This window comes from Periplaneta americana, chromosome 10 (assembly GCF_040183065.1).
Source record: "Periplaneta americana isolate PAMFEO1 chromosome 10, P.americana_PAMFEO1_priV1, whole genome shotgun sequence".
NCBI classification, from domain to species: domain Eukaryota; kingdom Metazoa; phylum Arthropoda; class Insecta; order Blattodea; family Blattidae; genus Periplaneta; species Periplaneta americana.
The window spans coordinates 119,482,754-119,496,319 of record NC_091126.1 but is presented as its reverse complement, the minus strand read 5'-3'; the positions used below and the strand labels follow the sequence as shown (position 1 = coordinate 119,496,319).

At 36.7% G+C, this 13,566-nt stretch overlaps 1 protein-coding gene across 5 annotated transcripts in view; it reads left to right on the top strand.

Moving 5' to 3' along the window:
* Nucleotides 1–13,566, top strand: part of LOC138707980 (F-box/LRR-repeat protein 2-like) — a 1,260,080-nt gene that overhangs the window by 356,110 nt on the left and 890,404 nt on the right. The window lies entirely within an intron of this gene.

The following is a 13,566-nucleotide window of genomic DNA, read 5'->3' as shown; positions in this document are numbered from 1 at the left end:
GGAGCGGAGCTGAAAACTCTCTAAAATTACCTTCCATTGTTATGAACTGTAACATATGATTTGTCGGTTTATTTCACGTAATAAAAAAGCAGCAATAAAATTATTTTATTCAACTTGACTAATTCTCCTTTTCATTCCTGATTCCAATCACGAACCGATTAGATTTCGCTTACTCACTTACTGGCTTTAAGGAACCCGGAGGTTCATTTCCGCCCTCACATAAGCCCGCCATTGGTCCCTATCTTGAGCAAAATTAATCCATTCTCTATCATCATATCCCACCTCCCTTAAATCCATTTTAATATTATCTTCCCATCTACGTCTCGGCCTCCCTAAAGGTCTTTTTCCCTCCGGCCTCCCAACTAACACTCTATATGCATTTCTGGATTCGCCCATACGTGCCACATGCCCTGCCCATCTCAAACGTCTGGATTTAATGTTCCTAATTATGTCAGGTGAAGAATACAATGCGTGCAGTTATGTGTTGTGTAACTTTCTCCATTCTCCTGTAACTTCATCCCTCTTGGCCCCAAATATTTTCCTAAGCAACTTATTCTCAAACACCCTTAACCTATGTTCTTCTCTCAGAGTGAGAGTCAAAGTTTCACAACCATAAAGAACAACCGGTAATATAACTGTTTTATAAATTCTAACTTTCAGATTTTTCGACAGCAGACTGGATGATAAAAGTTTCTCAACCGAATAATAACAGGCATTTCCCATATTTATTCTATGTTTAATTTCCTCCCGAGTATCATTTATATTTGTTACTGTTACTCCCAGATATTTGAACTTCTCCACCTCTTGAAAAGATAAATCTCCAATTTTTATATTTCCATTTCGTACAATATTCTGGTCACGAGACATAATCATGATTAGTTTTCGCTACAAATTATAAATTACATGTACATTTTTTCCAGATAAATGCTGTAGATCACTGAATAGGGATATGTACAGAATCAGAAATATATTTTGAAATACTTTACTAAACACATGACACATAATACGTCCAAAACACATTTAGGCATCAGGGAAGCTGAAAAATATGTATTTTCAGACAGCTATTCCTAAAAGTAAATCTTTGAACTAAGTGAGTGTATTAAAATTGATTATTATAAATTACCTTAAAGAAAGTACTTTATCACTAATGCTGAACGTATTTTAACACTGACTTCCAACTTTTTACCCCAATTTTCAGTTCTTTTCCACCTGATGTCACAAGACAGCAATCCGTACCGATCCATAAAGCGGTTCAAGCAATGGCAGGTCTAGTTTAAAATAGATTCTTTCAGTTGCGGAACGTATAGGAATTAAATAAATTGCTTCAACAACTATTTTTGTCAATCATATAAAGCAACTAAGAATTATAAGTAATTATTATAAAAATAAAGTGCACACATTTAATCACATTATTATTTTTATTACTGAACTGCACCATTTAAATAAGTGTATTGAATTATATATGAATTCACGTTCAATGCATTTTCCAGTAGCTACTAATAGTAAACTGCAGTAATTTATTGTTCAGAAAAATTTGTATGAAACAATATATATATATATATATATATATATATATATATATATATATATATATATATATATAATGTTTCATACAAATTTATTGGTGGCTCATAATGTGACTCAAAGTTAATTCTTGTAAGTTTTGTAAACAAATAGTGTCTGGAATAGATGACGCGTAGTAGTTAGATATTAAGTTTTTTGACACTCATTCGAGCATATGAAATTGACATCAACAATTGCCATGTATGAGAAATGAAAGGTTCTTCATTAGTGCCGCAGTCTTCGTGTGCCCAGTAGTGCTTCTTGGACTGATTTTTTCTGTGGTTTTTGTTTTTTTTTCGAACTTCTTGCGAGCTCCATCTTTTCTTTTTTTTCTTATCTAAACTCTTTCTCATTTGTTTCTGTTAAAGAGTTGATATTATGATAGCTCCTTTTCCTCCCCTGGATACTTTACATGCGACTCCTCACTGGTTGAAACTTGCGGCTCTTGAGGTGGTTGTTGCTGCTTCTGTAACTGTGATATAACTAAAGTCACCGTTTCTGGCACGTTAAATAAGTAATGGTAACGTTCAGAGCGAATAACTTATCTTTGCCACAGTCTGTGGGCATGAAAGCTGACAACTGTGATTGGCAGATTGTTGACGTCACATCTGTTTAGGAGATGGTACCACTCTCAGCCGAAGTGCGGCTTTTCACTCAAGGGCAAACGCCACAAACGCTGGCACTGGCTGTAGTGTCGATATTTACACAGGTCCAACGAAATTTTCGAAACCAGGAATCACAATTAAATTTAATAGTTTTAATAATTGCACAGGATTTTTATTTGAAATATGTAGAGAATATTTCACGAATTACACACTTATGTTTTGATCTTTAAGTAAGGTAAATATTGCCGGACTAGCCAATTTTAATTGATTTTAGCTTTTGATATTATTGTCACCGCAATGAATAATTAATATTAGTCATTAATAATGATAACTTAATCATTTCAATTAGTAATTTTTGTATGAATAATTGAGGACATTGGCTAATTCATGATTAACCTGATTCGTAATTAATTTTAATTAATAGTTCAATAAATCTTTCATTGGTTCTTATGTAGTTTATGGCAGACAAACTGACACGGCTAGAAGCATTAACGCCTTTCGTAAACTCTCAAAGGTGAGCATCATAATAAAACCAAATAAGAGTTCTAAATAAGAGATACTTTCCCTTAATAGGACCCCTAGGTATCTCTTATTAGGGAACGGAATAAATAAAAATGAAACACCTACTCAAGGTCATAAATTATTATCTTTCTTACTAGCAATCTACCTTATTATATGCAACATTTTGCCAGCAATTTTATAAAATTAATAATAAATTTGTTTGTACCTTACTGTACATTAACTGCTTTTTCACTTCCTCAACAAAAACCATCAAAGAGTTCAAAATGTGAAAAATACTTTGATTGCTCTCAGCTTCGTTGCTTATTTTCAACTGAGGTCAGACAAATAACACGATGTCTTAGAAGCACACACATTGATTTGCCATAGTTGTCGAGAGATGGCAAAGTATACCTGAGAAATTAACAATGTATCTGTTATTAGGAACCTGTCTCTTATTTGGGTATTTTACCTTACTCTAGAGCAAAGAAAGTGTTCTCAGGCAAATTGAACAACACACGAAAATTGCAATTATTGTCGTAAGTTTTTCATGCAAAGTAAAATTCCGGTTAAATAAGGACGCATTTAATGACAGTATTTTAGTTTTTACTTCATTAACTTATTCCTTAAAAATAAAATACAAATATGATCTTAAAAGAAAATGCTCAAAGTGCGGCGGCAAATCAATAGTCATACAGTATCAAAGATAATAAATCAATAGAAAAATGATGTCTCGTTTTCTCGCATTAACAGCTGTGCAACGGGACACGGCGGCAACTAACCCGGTGTGCGACGTTGCCGCGTAGCGTGGAACGGGCCATAACTAGAGATTGCTATGGTTATCTACGTCGCATATTGTATATTGTGTTGTTTACATCAACTTTTTTTATCTGGCACAATATTTAGCATCACAATATTAATCTGATTACTTCTAAATGCAATATATCATGTAAATTGAAATGCAGCCATATTATCTCATTCACATTATTTTCGGTGCCTCACACTTCATTACAGAATATTTAACTAAAAGACCTCACCTTATGGTACATCGAAATAGAAAGAACTTAATTCATTACAAATTATTATCTTATAACATCTCATTAAATTAATTTTTAGATGACACATAGTCATCATCATTACCCTAATGACATCACAATATATTACAATGAGTTATCCTAAGGTTGATCTTCTTTCTGATCCCATTACATTGCTATAAATACAAAACAATCACTCTTATCCTATTTCATCTTATTCAACTCTAATTGCCGTACATTAAGTCACAGCCTACAAATCAAGTCAACTTGTTTTAACCTAAATACTAATTATACACCATAATTTCACACCATTTTGAACTAAGTATAGCACATAATATTAAATATTAGCTCAAAAATTGCCAACCTATATTATCGTTAATATATTACAATATCTCAATTCACGGTATCCTAATACATCACATTTATCACTTCATCTAATTCCTGTCACATCATTTTAATAAATATATCACTTAACATCAGATGCACCTAATTACACCACATTCAATTGTATCATTATTGAACTTTTTTTTAAAATACACATGATTATCCCTATATTTTCTCAATATTTACATTATACTAAACTAAAAATGAAAGAACGATACACATTGAATGAAACTGAGTAGTGCACAGTCCATTTAATCAGCCTCCTGTCACAATTGTTTTAAAATGTTTTACTGTATAGAAAATTAAGACTTAATACAACCAAACCAATATAATTGTAGAACATAATGTTTGCTACCTAACCCATGAATTTTGTTTTCACATTATTAACTATTCAATTCTAATAGTCTGAGTTCTTTTAGTATTTGGGATAACTTGTCGTCCTTCGTTTCCAATTTGGCAGCCTCTTTTTTCAACATATGTAAGAATTCTTCGATTTTGTGTAGGGGCTTTGTCAACTGGCAGTGCAGGAAACCTGAAGCAAGCCATATAGTTACAAATTTGTTTTGTTTTGTTGGTGGGTCTAATACCAATAATGTTTGGAAAAAATCATGTAGTTGCAAATCAGGCGATATTTTTACTAGTAAAGCTTTTGCTGCTTCCCATATGGTTTTTGCAGCACCACAGTTTGTGACACGATGTTTAAGTCTGTCTAACCACCCACACTTTTTGCAGGCAGGGGAATCTGTTAGATTATGACGATGTCTCTTTTCTTCAGTTGGTAAAATCTGGTTGAGATAGCAATATACTCTTGTCTTCCATGCAGTCGGGATGTTCGCCATAAGCATATTGCGCCATATATTCCTAGATCTTTGGTTTGGCAACTTTTCCACGATACGTGGAATTTGCACATTTTTCTTCATGAGGTAAGTGTAGATAATCTTCGTGTTTTGATTCTTGTCATTCGTGACTATTGTTGGGGAATATGACACTATTGCTTCCCAAATCATTTTCAGCGACTGCGGTAAGGTGGTTGTTTTACTGCATAGTAATGGAATGTGTTTTTGCCAGAATTTGTTGTCCATGGGATCGCTTTCATCTTGTTTCGCACAAAGAATATTCCGTGTCAAGAGAGCCTGACTTTTTTCTTTAATTGCAGTCAGCTGTAAACCTCCTTTCGTTGTTGGTAGATGTAGTTGTGTTTTCGGAAGCTTGTAAAAATATCCTTTCCAGACATAGAATCTTATTGCTCGGTCTAGCACTGTGGAGTATTTTGTCGGAAGAGGCAAAATCTGTGCTACATACCACAATTTGGACAGGTAAAATATATTTATATGCCATATCCTCTCAAGGAGATTGAGGGTTCTATGTATATGCTGAAATATGGACGCTCGAGTTCTTGCAGACGTAATGGACCAATTGATATCAACCATTTCTTTGTAGGATTCACATACTGTTATTCCTAAAATCTTTGCTTCTCTTTTTATAGGGATATAATTTACAGTGTGTGTAACAGGCCAATTACCTAATGGTACTAATTATGACTTTTGTGTGTTTATTTGTGCACAGGATGTCATATTATATGTTTGTAGAATCTGTGGTAATTTTGTACACTCTTCTTCATCTCGGAGAAGGATTACAACATCGTCTGCATATACACTGATCATGAACATGTTGCATGTGGCTCGTCCAGATTGTAAGATGTTATGTGACATTCGAATAAGTGGTTCTATACCAATAGCGAAGAGGCACATTGACAGAGGGCATCCTTGTAATACCGATGATGCAATAGAAATACGTTTCGTAAAGAAACCATTCACTTGAATTTTGGAGTTAGCACTATCATATACGCTTCTTACAACATTAACAATTTTGTCTGGTATACAGAAGTGTTTCATAACACGTTGCAGATAGAGATGGTTCATTCTATCAAAGGCCTTATTAAAATCTATTGATAACAGTGCTGCTTTTTCATCCGGGAATTCTTCATAATGTAAAATTGTATCACGAATGGTGACAAGGTTATGAATTATTGATTTGTCCGGTACACTGCACGTTTGGCCTATTTCAAAAATATCCCGAAAGGTTGGTTTTAATCTGTTCGCTAGTATCTTCATAAATAACTTATAATCTGTGTTCAAGAGTGTGATTGGACGATATTCCGACACTGTACGTGGCTGTGTAACTTTCGGGAGAAGTATTACAATCCCATCAATTAAACCCTCGACTACAATCCCACTATCAAAAATGTAATTAAACAATTCAACTAATGTGCTTTTAATTAAAGTCCAATGCATTTTGTAAAGTTGATATGTAAGTCCATCAGGTCCAGGGGCAGTATTCTTGGGTGCAGTTTCTATTGGCATAAGAATTTCTTCTTCTGTAATTGGTAACTGAAGATCGCGTTGCTGCTGCAAATTCAAGTGTCTGTTCACATGCTTGAGTAAAGTGTCTGTTTCCGTTACAGAGGTGGGAGATGCAGAATAAAGGGATTTGAAGAAAGTTTCAACTTATTTAATACAGTCTGAGTTAGACGTTAATTGTGTTCCTTCCGTTGTTTGGAGGTGGGATATATGTTTAGTCCTAGCGTTGCGTTTTTCCTTTACAAGATGGTAAAGGGCACATTTTTAATCGTCACTTACTGTTGGCGTCCTCGCACGTACCTTTATACCGTCCATGAATTTTTTTTGAAGAGCACAAATAGTCGATTTAATATTTAAAATTTCGTCCCACTTATTACCACCTGTCTGTTGTGCATCATACAATTCGTTTAAAAGCTGATAGTCAACGTTCAATGTTTCTCTATTTTCTGCGGCTCGAATGATACCTGCTTGTTGAAAATAAGCTTTTATTCCAGGTTTTATAATATTTAACCACTTTTGCAGGATGTTGATTTTGGAGTTGTTGGCTCTGATTGTTAATTTTGCAAAATGTTGAGAAAATTGTTCACTGATTTCAGGAATATATAGTAAGGTGTTGTTCAGTTTCCAATAGCTCTTAGGCTACCATACAGGGGAAGAGGAATATCAGTCTCGAGTGAAAGGAGGACACAATCATGGTTAGAAAATGGCGTGGGAAAAACTTGTATACGGTAAACATATTTACTGTGTGTTTTAGTGATATAGAATCGATCTAATCTAGATGCTCCATTTTGTCGACGAAACGTATATTCTACTCTATTACCATGGAGAAGCTCCCAAATATCTACTAATTGTAGGTCTTGTGTCATATTTGCCAAAACCGGAGATGGATTATACTGCCCCGTTTGATCTTTCGCGTGAAGCACACAGTTCCAGTCCCCACCTATCAGTAGACAGTCATATCTGTAGCTAAGGAAGAAAGGGAGTTCCTTACTTAGAAAACTTTCTCTTTCTTGGCGATGGTTGGTTCCAGAAGGAAGATATACAGTACATTGAGCACCTGAATGTTATTAACCTTCATGGCTATCACTCGTCCGCTTGGATGTTTTTCGATGGCATCTACTGCAAGTCCACAACGATAAATAACTGCCGTACCACGATTTTAATCACCAGTATTAACAACATAATCGTACTGCGGTCCTACGAAATCAAAGTTTTCTGTATTCACTTCCTGCAGCAGTAGCATATCTATACTGTTTTGTTTTATGAATGCATTTAGTAACGACTGTTTATTTTTGCTTTGAAGTATATAAAGTAGTGCAAGTATTGACTTGCAGTACGATATGGATATTCCTGTCTGCATATTCTACGTCCAAAAATATTTATGACTCACAGTCGGTAAGGAAGTCTCCAGTCCTATTAGTTTTATCTTTCTTAGGAAGAGATTTTCCATCCGCACCGTCCTTTTTACTGCCCTCTTTAGTGCGACCGTAGATTGAGTAGGGGTGGGGTCGTGGACTGTTCTTGATCTTATTGGTAGGATACGTGTTTGATGTGTTCTTTTCGCTGGCGCTGCTACCAGGAACCGCCCCATCATCGCGACTTCTCAGACGTGGGTCCCGTGTACACTCATGTTGCGCCATAGGTTTAAGTTTCTTAGGTGTTGTTTCAGTAGGTTGCCATAATTTTTTGTTTTCTTCGAGATCAAATGTGGATTCTCCAAGATCCAAAGGTGTTTTTATTCCAGATGAAGTATTTGTTATTTCCATGTCATCATCGACAACCCTAAGTTGTTCCTTATCCTGTGCGACCTCAGCTTCATCATTTGCTGTATGTTCTGTGGTGTTCATAATATTTTGTTCATCTTCTGTAGTCACTGATTTTATGGCCTCAGTCTCTGATGCGGTGTCAGTTTCTTCTTCTACAGGTGCTTCACGTTCCGTGGGACGTTCCATCATTTGCACATCATGTGGCAACTCACGTTGCTGTATGACTGTTCCCGAAACAATGTCACTTACTAACAGTTGTCGTGGTTTGACATTAACATTCATGGTGGTTTTCCTCTGAGGGCAGTCTTCTTTCTTAAGATTGGGCTTAAGGCACACATAGCATAAAATCGGTTGTCCCACATAAGTGATGTGTGTGTTATATCCCGCAATGGATATCGATCCTGGAATATGCTTCTTAATTTCTATTTTTACCGCACGATCGCCATTGTTAACTGGGAAAGGGTAAGCTGTGCTCCACTGTTCTTGTCTCACTGTATGAACTACACGATACGTATTTAACGCTGTTTGAATTGATGAACTCGGCACCTCCGGGGGTAGCTTAAACACTCTGACAGTTAGGGAAGGAACATCTGCCTTGCTTACTTTCACTTGTGTTTGTTCACCATTGTTATATTTGAAATCTGTTGTACCTTCATGTTTGTGTATTAGTTTTTCATATATCGTGGGCGATATCACATTTATATATAATGATTTTTCTTGTATATTTAATTGCAAAATTTCTACCTGTTCCGTGGTTAAGTTGAGATTTTGTTGTATCCAAAGATGTACATCCATTGCCATAGGACGAGTAGCACTACCGTCAAATTGTACTTTAATTGTATTAAGACGTCGAATTGTAGCCATGTTTGGTTTCCCTGTTGTCACTTTTCTCTAATATTAGCAAAAGTCACACGCGAAAGTATCCGTAAGAATGTAAACACCGCACGAAAATACTTCGGTGTAATGCAACACTTATAGTATACACACACTCCGCGTACACTAACTCATAAGTAACCGCTCCCGTAACCTCGACCGTACTCTGCCTTGGTTAAAGCTAGACTGTAAACTAAGGGTGTAAAGGGACGTGTACAGAGCATTGTTATGATTGAATTAAAACATTGCTCGGTATAATCAGGTAACTAAAACAAGGGTATCACATACATTAACGAAAACAACTTACTTTATTCGCTTCTTTGTAGAAAATTGTGATATATTTTAAATAAAAATGGAGTACTTTAATTTCATTAAGTTTGTTGCTATGTACAAATGTGTACATTAGTAAATTGTCTAATATAAATCTGTTTCGAATGTCACTAAAAAAAATGTAGTCGGTATGTGCTTGCCTTCTGTGCTCGAGGTTGCGGGTTCGATTCCGACCCAGGTCGATGGCATTTAAGTGTGTTTAAATGCGATAGGCTCATGTCAGTACATTTACGGGCATGTAAAAGAACTCCTGCGGAACAAAATTCCGGCACGCCGGTCATGCTGATGTAACCTCTGCAGTTGTAGGAGTCTTTAAAAGAAATGTACATCACACGGTGTTATTGGTGCGAATTTGAAACAGATTTTATTTATTATATTGTGCCTCTTCACTATTTAGCACTTCACAGAGTTTGGAAATGCAGGATTTTGTCAAGAACACTCTTCAGTTTTAGGTTAACCTTTTTATTGTTACCAACAGCTGATCGCTTAGAATTTCAAGTTATTTCATAAGACGAGTATAATTAATGTGTACGCATGATTGTTGGAGTGGGAAATTTCCTAAACATACTGAATACTTTTCAATGAAGTGTTTAAAATGTGGATTCTCAAGTTTATGGGATGGAATATTCGCACATAGCATCAGACACAGGTCATAATAAGAAGTGAACTGATTCGAAAATAAATCACTAATCAATTTCAGATGTTCTATATGTCTTTTAGAGTCACAATGTTTTTGTATACCATCACACTTATTAACTTTAATGTCTCAATTGCACACTTTACACCATGATATATCTTCGTCCTTGACTTAAAAATAGTTAGGCCTATCTCCAAATTTTTTCACAAGCACAGGCAAAGTTTATTAACGGCATTTGAATATATATTTTCAAAATAATTTCAATTTTAAAGCACACAGCGCTCATTTCTCAGAATCACGTAATGAACTCAGCCTGGATTAGGGGTTCTCAAACTGTGCGTCGCGACGTTCTGGTGCGTCACCGGTCTTCATATAAGGCGTCGCGGCTATATGGGGAAATTAAAATCTACGAGTAGAGTGTATAATGAGGAGCAACATGCAAACACTCATTACGTGTACAAATTTATTTGATTCTAATGTATCTTTGAATTTAAAAGAATACAACCTAGTAATGTATAATAATATTTTCTTAAAAATTCACCAAACTGAAATTCAGTTACTCTTTGGTGGGCGTCGTAAGGGATATGTGACATGTGAACAGAGGCGTGGTCTCAAAAAGATTGATAACTCTTGCAGTAGATGATAACGAAGAGGGACCGTGGAAAGTGCTGGTGGAATGATAAGGGAATACGGCGAAACCTGAGAAAAATCCCATGAATTTGAATTCAAGTACCATTAATGTCTTGTTCGCCGGAGTCGAGCATTGAATCGCCGACTCCGGCGAACAAGACAGGTATCCCAGATTTTAAATATATCCAAGAGAGACATATTACAGCAGTTGATATACAAGCGACATAATAATAATAATAATAATAATAATAATAATAATAATAATAATAATGACAATATTAATAATAATAATAATAAAAATAATAATAATAATAATAATAATAATAATAATAATTTTCCAATAGTGTGTAGCCTATGTATGTACAGGATATTATTTTTTTTTTTGCATTTTCATGAATATTTATCATTAAATTTGTTATAATTCACAATATCGTGTCATTTAATGTGACAAGTATATACAGGGTGTTTAAAAAATACGGGGCAAAATTTCAGGTATGTATTTCCCACATGTAGACAATCAAAATAGTTCATTACAACATATGTCCGGAAATGCTTCATTTCCGAGTTATGGCCTTCACAACATTGAAATTCACCGGAAAGTTTTTCTTTCTGCAGATCGTTGTCATTACAGAAGATGTTCAAAATGTCCACCACCTGCTTGAATACAGACCTCACATCGATGTCTCATTGACCTGCGAACACGATCCCAAAATCCAGGACTATTACGTATGTCCTCAGAACATGCCACAATTCGATTCCGAAGGGATTCCAAATCAGGCACCGGAGACGAATAAACCAATGATTTTAAATGGCCCCACAAGTAGAAATCGAGAAATTCAGATCAGGTGAGCGTGGAGGCCAAGCTATTGGGCCACCTCTACCTATCCATCGATCAGGAAACCTTCGAACCAAGTACCGGCGAGCCGTACGACTGAAGTGTGCAGGAGCGCCATCATGCAAGAAGTGAATGTGTTGACGATTGATCAGTGGAGTGTCTTCAAAACATGAAGCATGGTTTTTTCCAGGAAGTTTGTGTACGCCTGTCCCGTAAGTCCGTTTACAAGTACATGGGGTCCAACTAATCGATCACCAATGATACCGGCCCACATGTTGAGGGAGAACCGCACCTGGTGATGAGATGGAACAGTTGCACGTGGGTTTTCATACTCCCTTACATGCTGATTGTGGAAATTTGTTATGCCATCTCGTGTGAACTGTGCTTCATCTGTAAATAATACTAAGGCAGGCAAGTTCGGATTTACACCACACTGCTGCAAGAACCACTGACAGAACCTAACTCGTGCAGGGTAATTTGCTGGTGAAAGGGCATGTACACGTTGCAAATGATAAGGATATTCTTTCAACAGTCTCCAGACAGTCGTATGAGGAACATTGACTTGCAACGCTACCCTTCGTGTGCTGATAGAAAGAGTCATGTTCACAGCCTCCAGAATCTCCTCCTGTAGGCTACTTCTGGAGTTGTAGATCTTGGTCGTCCCCTTCCCAAACCAGGAGAGTTAAATTTACCATACTCGCACAGACGGTAATGGAGACGTACAAATGTCTTCCGATCTGGACATTGTCGCTGTGGGTACCTCTCCTGGTACAAACGACGAGCCAGCGCAGCATTGCCTTCCGCCTTACCGTACATGAAGTGTATCTCTGTCAGTTCTTGATTTTAATACATGTCGCACAGTCTAACGCCTACACAACACTGACTGTAACTTTCGCCTCGGAATGAACTGTCAGAGTGCCCTCTTAATGTCTCCTTTGACGGCAACGACCTGCGGAAAGAAAAACGTTCCGGTGAATTTCAATGTTGAGGAGGCCTTAAGTCGGAAATAAAGCATATCCGGACACATGTTGTAATGACCTATTTTGATTGTCTACATGTGGGAAATACTTAACTGAAATTATGCCCCGTATTTTTTAAACAGCCTGTATATATAAATAAAGTAACAAAATTTATATTAACTTTATCAATCTCAAAATACAAACGGAAAGTGATAGCAGTGTATTCTCTTAAATCTGCATACCCCTCATGTCTGAACACGGTGCGTGGTGAATATGTTTCGAGTCGTGCACGAATTTCAATTCCGCTTAGGAATGCGTGATATCTCTGAAAGCCGGATCTTCTGCTTCGCGTGACGGATATGGGCGGGAAACGGGAAAATTTTCTGAAAATCTGGAATATCCCGTCATGTCGGGATATCTGGCAAGCCTTGCAATGAACCCGAGCTTCCTTGCATGACATTCTCCAGCGCTAGCCTGAGTCACAAAGATGTCTAATGGGGAAGTGCAATGACGTCCTCCGCGTGACACTAAAATGCTTCTTATATGAAAATTATCTGTAGACAATAGTACAACACAGTTATCATAGAGTTTAGCTGGTCGATGTGGCAGTATTTAGACAGAGAGGATTGAGTGTGACTTGAGAGGTGAGGGGTGAGTTCTTCGTGAAGAAAATTAATGTGAAATGTCGGCGATGTGGTTCATTAATTTGTTCGTCGGTGTGACGCTCATGGCGTCAATGCGTGACGCTTCGCTTCAGACGAACGGAAGATAGGAAGGCCGGCCGCAGGCAGTCAGTATCTCCCGCTTGCAACAATCGATAGTCAGTTCTGGCTGGCTTCATCTTTTTATTACAAGCTACCAGCCTTTATTTAGTAGACATTGCAAGTAACATACACGCAAAAATCAATACTCGCAGCATCGGAACATGCGACATAATAATACTGGGGATTTCCTGTTGTTCTACCTAAAAGGGAGTGGAAACTTGTCCCAGTACCGACGTTGTAGGAATGTAATAAGACAGGTATTGTTTCCTGAAACAAATATTAAACAGTTTTAATAATATTTCCTTTTTTATTTTAATTTCACTCCATT